Raw genomic sequence first — 8878 nt, 5'->3', positions numbered from 1 at the left:
AAAGGGAAAACCTACCACAGCCAAGGATACTCTACCCAGCAATGCTGTCATTTAGATTTGATGGAGAGATAAAGGCCTTACAGAAAAACAAAAGCAAAAAGAGTACATACCACCCACCTTTACAAGAAATGTTAAAGGAACTTCTCTTAAGCAAAAAAGAAAAGACCATAACAAGAAACACAAAAGCTATGAAAGGAAAAATCTCATCAGTAAAGGCAGACAGTAGAAGTAGGAACTCATCCTCACAGAAAGCTAGTAGGAAGGTTAAAACACAAAAGTAGTCAAATCATGTACATCCACAATAAGCTGTAAAGGGATACACAAAAACATTAGATGTAAAACATAATATCAAAAACAATAAATGTGAGGAGAGGAGAGTACAAATGCAGAGTTGTTATAAGGCACTGGAAATTAATAGATCAGCAACTTAAGGCTTTCCTGGTGGCTCAGATTATAAGATCCCCTAAAGAAGGGAATGGCTACCCACTCTAGTATTCTTGCCTGGAGAATTCCATGGACAGAGAAGCCTGATGAGCTACAGTCCCTGGGGTTACAAAGAGTCAGACACATCTGAGTGACTAACACTTTCACCTTATAACATATATATATATGTGTGTGTGCGTGTGTGTGCATAGACATACATATATGTAACAATTGCTATGTAAAACCCTCATGGTGATCACATATGAAATCTATAATAGGGCTTCCCTGGTGGCTCAGTGGTAGAGAATCCACCTGCCAGTGCAGGAGACACAGATTTGACCCTGGTCTGAGAAGATTCCCATGTGCCATGGAGCAACTAAGCCCGTGTGCCACAACTACTGAGCCTGTGCTCTAGAGCCCAGGAGCCGCAACTCCTGAGCCCACACGCTGCACCTCCGGAAGCCTGCGTGCCCTAGGGCCGGTGCACTGCCACAGGAGAAGCCACTGCAATGAGAAGCCTGCACGCCCTAACTAGAGAGCAGCCCCTGCTCACTGCAGCTCGGGAGAAGCCCCAGCAGCAACAAGGACCCAGCACAACCAAAAATACGTATTTAAAAAAAATCTATAATAGATACACAAGAAAAAGGAATTCAGAACATTACTGCTGCTGCTGCTAAGTCGCTTCAGTCGTGTCCGACTCTGTGCGACCCCATAGATGGCAGCCCACCAGGTTCCCCCGTCCCTGGGATTCTCCAGGCAAGAGTACTGGAGTGGGTTGCCATTGCCTTCTCCGCAGAACATAACAATAGTCATCGAATCACAAGAGGACAAAAGAAAGGAACAAGAAAGAACAATTAAAACAACCCAAAACAGTTACCAAAATGGCAATCAGAACATGTGTATCGGTAATTACTTTAAATGTAAATGGACTTAATACTCCAATCAAAAGGCAGAGTAGCTGAATGATTAAAAAAAAAAAAAGACCCATATATATGCTGCCTACAAAAGACTTGCTTCAGACCTAACAACACACACAAACTGAAAGTGAGGGGATAGAAAAAGATATTCCTGCAAATGAAAATCAAAAGAAAGCCAAGGTAGCAATAGTCATATCAGACAAAATAGACTAAAATAGAGACTCTTACAAGAAATAAAGAAGGACATTACATAATAATCAAGAAATCAATTCAAGGAAAAGATATAACAATGCACCCAATATAGGAGCACCTAAATACATAAAACAAATATAAATGGACATAAAGGGAGAAATCAATGGTAACAATAATAATAGGAGACCTTACCACACTTACATCAATGGATAGAAGATCCAGAGAATCAATTAGGAAACACTGGCTGACATGTTAGGCAAAATGAACTTAGTAGATATATGTACAGAATATCCCATACAAAAACAGAATACACATTCTTTTCAAGTGTAAATGGAACATTCTCGAGGGTAGATCACATGCTAGACCAGAAAACAATCCTTGATAACCCTAAGGAAACTGAAATCATATCAAGCATCTTCTCTGAGTACAATGCTATGACACTAGAAATCAAGTTCAAGGAAAAAAAAAAACTTGCCCCCAAAAAAGAAAATATGGAGGTACACACAAATGTGGCAGCTAAACAAAGTGCTACTAAATAATCAATAGATCACAGAATAAATCAAAGAGGAAATAAAATACCTAGAGACATACCCTTGCCTGGAAAATCCCATGGACGGAGGAGCCTGGTAGGCTGCATGCAATCCATGGGGTCGCTAAGAGTTGGGCTCGACTGAGCGACTTCACTTTTCACTTTCTGGCATTGGACAAGGAAATGGCAACCCACTCCAGTGTTCTTGCCTGGAGAATCCCAGGGACGGGGGGCCTGATGGGCTGCCGTCTATGGGGTCGCACAGAGTCGGACACGACTGAAGCGACTTAGCAGCAGCAGAGACAAATGAAAATGAAAGCACAACTGTCCAAAAATCTATGGGATGGAGCAAAAGCAACTCTAAGAGGGAAGTTGACAGCAATACAAGCTTACCGCAGGAAATAAGGAAAATCTCAGCCTGACTTTACACCTAAAGGAACAACAAACAAGACCCAAAGTCAATAGAAGGAAAGGAATTGTAAAGATCAGAGCAGAAATAAATAAAGACCAAAAAATCAGTGAAATTAAGACCTGGTTCTTTGAAAGGGGTAATATTGATAAACCTCTGTGTGTGTGTGTGTGTGTGTGTGTGTGTGTGTGTGTGTGTGTGTGCTCAGTGGTGTCCAACTCTTTGCAACCCTATGGACTGTGGCCCACCAGGCTCCTTTGTTCATGAAGCTTTCCAGGCAAGAATACTGCAGTGGTTGCCATTTTCTACTCCTGAGGATCTTCCCAACCCAGGGATCCAACTCAATGTCTTGTGTCTCTTGCATTGGCAGGTGGAGTCTTTACCAGTGTGCCACCTGGGAGGCCCTGATAAACTTTTACCCGAGCTAATCGAGAAAAAAAGAGACAAGACCCAGAGCAATAAAATCAGAAATGAAAAAGAAGAGGTTGCAACAGACACCACAGACATACAAAGGATCGTAGGGAATACTACAGATAACTGAATGCTAATAAAATGAACAACCTGGAAAAAAAGGACAAATTTCTAGAAATATACAATGTCCCAAGACTGAACCAAGAATAAACAGAAAACATGAACAGATAAATTATCCATAATGAAACTGAGTCAGGAATTTTTTAAAAATCCCAATAAATAAAGTCCAGGATCAGGTGGCTTCACAGGAGAATTCTACCAGAGATTTTGAGAAGAGTTAACACCTATCCTTCTGAAACTATTCCAGAAAAATCCAGAAAAACTATTCCAAACTCATCCTATGAGGCCAACTTCACCCTGATATCAAAACCAGACAAAGATGCCACACACAAAAAAGGAAAATTATAGGACAGTATCACTGATTAATATAAATACAAAAACCCTCAACAAAATATTAGCAAACCAATTCCAATGATACATATAAGGAATCATACAACATGATCAAGTGGGATCTATCCCAGGGCTGCAGAAATTTTTCACTACTCACAAATCAATGTGAGACAGCACATTAATGAACTGAAGACTAAAAACCATAGATCATCTCAATAGACTCAGAAAAAGTTTTTGATAAAAATTCAATGTCTATTTATGATTTTAAAAAAGTCTCCAGAAAGTGGGTATAGAGGGAAACGTACCTCAACATAATAAAGGCCATATATGACAAGCCCACTACTAATATCATGCTCAACAGTGAGAAGCTGAAAGTATTTAAGATCAGGAATAAGACAGGCATGCCCACTCTCACCACTTTTATTCAATATAGTATTAGAAGTCCTAGCCATAGCAGTCAGACTAGAAAAGAAAATAAAAATAATCCAAATTGGAAAGGGAGAAGTAAAACTGACACTGTTTGGAGAAAACATGATACTATACACTGAAAATCCTAAAGATGATACCACTAGAAAACTACCAGGGCTCATCAATGAATTTGCTAAAATTTGAAGACACAAAATTAATATACAGAAATCTGTTGCATTTCTATACAGTAAGAACAAACTATCAGAAAAGATATTAAGGAAACAATATCATTTACCATCACATCAAACAGAGTAAATAGGAATAAACCTACCTAAGAAGGTAAAAGAACTATACTCATAAAACTGTAAGATATGGATGAAAGAAGCCGAAGATGACACAAACAGATGGAAAGACAGACTATATTCATATATTAGAAGAATTAATACTGTTAAAATGACCAAACTATGCAAGCAATCTACAGATTCAATGCAAATCCTATCAAAATACCAGCACATTTTTCATGGAACTAGAATAATTTTAAAATCTATATTGGGACTCTGAGGGAGAGGGAGAGGGTGGGATGATTTGGGAGAATGGCACTGAAACATGTATATTATCATGTAAGAAACGAATCTCCAGTCTATGTTCGATATAGGATACAGGATGCTTGGGGCTGGTGCACGGGGCTGATCCAGAGAGATGATATGGGGTGGGAGGCGGGAGGGGGGTTCAGGATTGGGAACTCATGTACACCCGTGGCGGATTCATGTCAATGTATGGCAAAACCAATACAGTACTGTAAAGTAAAATAAAGTAAAAATTAAAAATTAAAAAAGAAAACACACACACAAAAAGACCCCCAAAAGCCAAAACAGTCTTGACAAAGAAAAACAGCTCATACAACTCGACATCAAAAAACACTATTGAAAAATGGTCAGAAGACCTGAATAGACACTTTTCTAAAGAAGACATGCAAATGGCCAACAAGCACATGAAAAGATGCTCAACATAACTGTTAGAGAAATGCAAACAAAACTACAATGAGATATCACCCTACACCTGTTATAATAGCTATCATCAAGAAGTCTGCAAATAACAAACGTTAGAGAGGATGTGGAGAAAAGGGAACCCTAGTATACTGCTGGTGGGAATGTAAATTGTTCAGCCACTATGCAAAACAGTATGGAGTTTCCTTTAAAAACTAAAAATAAAGCTGCTATATGATCCAGCAATTCCACTCCTGGGTGTGTAGACAAAAAAGTTGAAAACTCTAATTTGAAGACACATGAACTCCAATGTGTCCCCCAAATTCTCCAAGCCAGGCTTCAGCAATATGTGAACCGTGAACTTCCAGATGCTCAAGCTGGTTTTAGAAAAGGCAGAGGAACCAAACTGCCAACATTCGCTGGATCATTGAAAAAGCAAGAGAGTTCCAGAAAAACATCTACTTCTGCTTTATTGATTATGCCAAAGCCTTTGACTGTGTGGATCACAATAAACTGGAAAATTCAAAAAGAGGTGGGAATACCAGACCACCTGACCTGCCTCCTGAGAAACCTGTATGCAGTTCAGGAAGCAACAGTTAGAACTGGACATGGAACAACAGACTGGTTCCAAATAGGCAAAGGAGTATGTCAAGGCTGTATATTGTCACCCTGCTTATCTATATGCAGAGTACATCATGAGAAACGCTGGACTGGATGAAGCACAAGCTGGAATCAAGATTGCTGGGAGAAATATCAATCACCTCAGATATGCAGATGACACCACCCTTATGGCAGAAAGTGAAGAAGAACTAAAGAGCTTCTTGATGAAAGTGAAAGAGGAGATTGAAAAAGCTGGCTTAAAGCTCAACATTCAGAAAACTAAGATCATGGCATGCGGTCCCATCACTTCATGGCAAATAGATGGGGAAACAGTGGAAACAGTGAGACTTTATTTTTTGGGCTCCAAAATCACTGCAGATGGTGACTGCAGCCATGAAATTAAAAGACGCTTACTCCTTGGAAGGAAAGTTATGACCAACCTAGATAGCATTTTAAAAAGCAGAGACATTACCTTGTCAACAAAGGTCCATCTAGTCAAGGCTATGGTTTTTCCAGTATTCATGTATGGATGTGAGAGTTGGACTATAAAGAAAGCTGAGCACCAAAGAATTGATGCTTTTGAACTGTGGTGTTGGAGAAGACTCTTGAGAGTCCCTTGGACTTCAAGGAGATCCAACCAGTCCATCCTAAAGGAGATCATTCCTAAGTGTTCATTGAAAAGACTGATGTTGAAGCTGAAACTCCAATATTTTGGCCACCTGATGTGAAGAGCTGACTCATTTGAAAAGACCCTGATATTGGGAAAGATTGAAGGCAGGAGGAGAAGGGGACGACAGAGGATGAGATGGTTGGATGGCATCACCGACTCAATGGACATGAGTTTGGGTAAACTCCAGGAGTTGGTGATGGACAGGGAGGCCTGGCATGCTGAGGTTCATGGGGTCGTGAAGAGTCAGACATGACTGAGCGACTGAACTGAACTGAACCCCAATGTTCACAGCAGTGCTATTTACAATAGCCAGAACATGGAAGTAACTCAAGTGCCCATTAACAGATGAGCGGATTAAGAAGTCGGGGTATATAAATGTATATACTATGGAACATTCTTCAGCCATAAAAAAGAATGAAATATTGCCATTTGCAGCAACATAATGAAACTCCAATACTTTGGCCACCTCATGTGAAGAGTAGACTCATTAGAAAAGACTGTGATGCTGGGAGGGATTGGGGGCAGGAGAAGGGGACGACAGAGGATGAGATGGTTGCATGGCATCACTGACTCGATGGACAGGAGTTTGGGTGAACTCTGGGAGTTGGTGATGGACAGGGAGGCCTGGAATGCTGTGATTCATGGGGTCGCAAAGAGTCAGACATGACCGAGCGACTGAACTGAACTGAACTGAATATGGATAGACCTAGAAAATATTATATTTAGTGAAGTCAAACAGAGAAAGAAAAATCCTATATAATATCACATCACCAACTCGATGGACATGACTTTGGGTAAACTCCGGGAGTTGGTGATGCTGGCATGCTGCAATTCATGGGGTTGCAAAGAGTCAGACACGACTAAGCGACTGAACTGAATATCACTTAAATGGGGAATCTGAGAAACAGTCCAAATGAACTTATTTACAAAACAGAAATAGACTCACAGACATAGAAAATAAACCTGTGGTTACCAGAGGAGTGAGGGCGGAAGGGAAGGGCAAATTAGGGGTATGGCATTAACAGATATAAGTGAAAGTTTCTCAGTCATGTCTGACTTTTTGTGACCCCATGGACTATATAGTTCATAGGATTCTCCAGGCCAGAATACTGAAGTGGGTAGCCTTTCCCTTCTCCAGCGGATCTTCCCAACCCAGGGATCAAACCCAGGTCTCCCGCATTGTAGGTGGATTCTTTACCAACTGAGCCACAAGGGAAGCCTAAGAATACTGGAGTGGGTAGCCTATCCTTTCTCCAGGGGATCTTCCTGACCCAGGAATCAAACCGGGATCTCCTGCCTTGCAGGCGGATTCTTTACCAATTGAGCTTTCAGGGAAGCCCTAACAGATAGAAACTACCATACATAAAATAGATAAGCAACAAGGATTTACTGTATACAGAGAACTATATTTAGTATCTAATAAATACCTATAATAGCATATAATTGGAAAAAAACTGAATAAAAAGATGTACACTTTAGGCTAAGACCATATTGTAAATCAACTGATTCAATAAAAAATTATTGATATAAATATTTTCATAGGTTTAGAAAAACATTTAAAAATTTAAAGAAAATTGTTTACAGATTGATTGAAAGTGAAAACTGAAGTCACTCAGTCATGTCTGACTCTTTGCGACCCCATGGACTGTAGCCCACCAGGTTCCTCTGTCAATGGGATTTCCCAGGCAAGAATACTGGAGTGGGTTTCTGTTTCCTTCTCCAGGGGATTTTCCTGGCTCAGGGATCAAACCCGGGTCTCCAGCATTGCGGGCAGACACTTTACCATCTGAGCCACCAGGGAATCCCACAGATTAATGGAGTAGACAACAAATCACTCATGGGAACTCTATAAATCAATCTTGTTAATCTTGTCTAAAGGAAAAGAACCAACCCACAACAAATTGTTTGAAATTTTCCCATTGATTTCCCAAACAAACAAAAGTATTGAATTTGACATATCTATTTCAACAGTTAAACATTATTTAAGGACTTGCTTTTTTGTCTCAAAAAAATAAAAATTCACCCAGGTAAGCAATCCAAGTCCTATGAAATGCCTTCTCCTATGGAATAGATGGTGGAGGAGTGTTCTCTATCTCAACACAGCATGTGTGATGACGGGTGCCACAGGGGAGGGAGGCTGTGTGCTGTGCAGAGGGCCGGATCCCAGCGCAAACTGTGGGGCCTCGGGCCAAACACACCTCAGATCATCAGCCTGGTTTCAAAACCTCTTTTTTGTTCTTTTTTGTATGTTTTAGTTTCAGTTATTTTAAAAAATAGACTAGTTTTTTAAGAACAGTCTTTAAAAAACTGAACAGATAGTACCGAGTTTCCATACACCCCTCTCATGGCATAGTTTCTGCTATGCTCACTTGCATTCCTGTTAGTATGTCTGCAAGTTTCTCTATAGGATAAATTCATAGATGTGGGATTGCTAAGTCAAAGGGTAAATGTAATTTTGGTGAATAATGCCAAACTGCCTTTCAGAGGACTGTACCACTGTGAACTGCCGCCAGCCATGTGTGAGAACTGGAACCCCTTTCAGCTCTAGCAGTTTTATGCTATCTCCTTCCCAGGACTCAGGTCCAGTGGGTAACTTCGTGGGAAGTTTTTCTAAGACATGGGCTTCTAAACCGGCCATAGCAGGAGAGTACACATTAGACAGAAACAGTTTTCAGGCAGCACTTTCAGGCAACCCAGCACAGATCCTCTTCACATGTGAAATTTCCAGAGTCATATTTCCCCAGAACCATGCTTTCCAGCTGGTGTGGCTGAGCTATGCAATGACCTGTGCAGTCAAGGCACCTAAACGGCTTCAGACGAGCCCAATATGGTTGCTATTTGCCACAGGTGCTCTTTAAATTTAAAATTAAATCAAAAGCTCAG

This window comes from Ovis canadensis, chromosome 7, assembly GCF_042477335.2.
Source record: "Ovis canadensis isolate MfBH-ARS-UI-01 breed Bighorn chromosome 7, ARS-UI_OviCan_v2, whole genome shotgun sequence".
NCBI classification, from domain to species: Eukaryota; Metazoa; Chordata; class Mammalia; order Artiodactyla; family Bovidae; genus Ovis; species Ovis canadensis.
The sequence above is the reverse complement of the archived record's forward strand: the minus strand, read 5'-3'. Positions refer to the sequence as shown.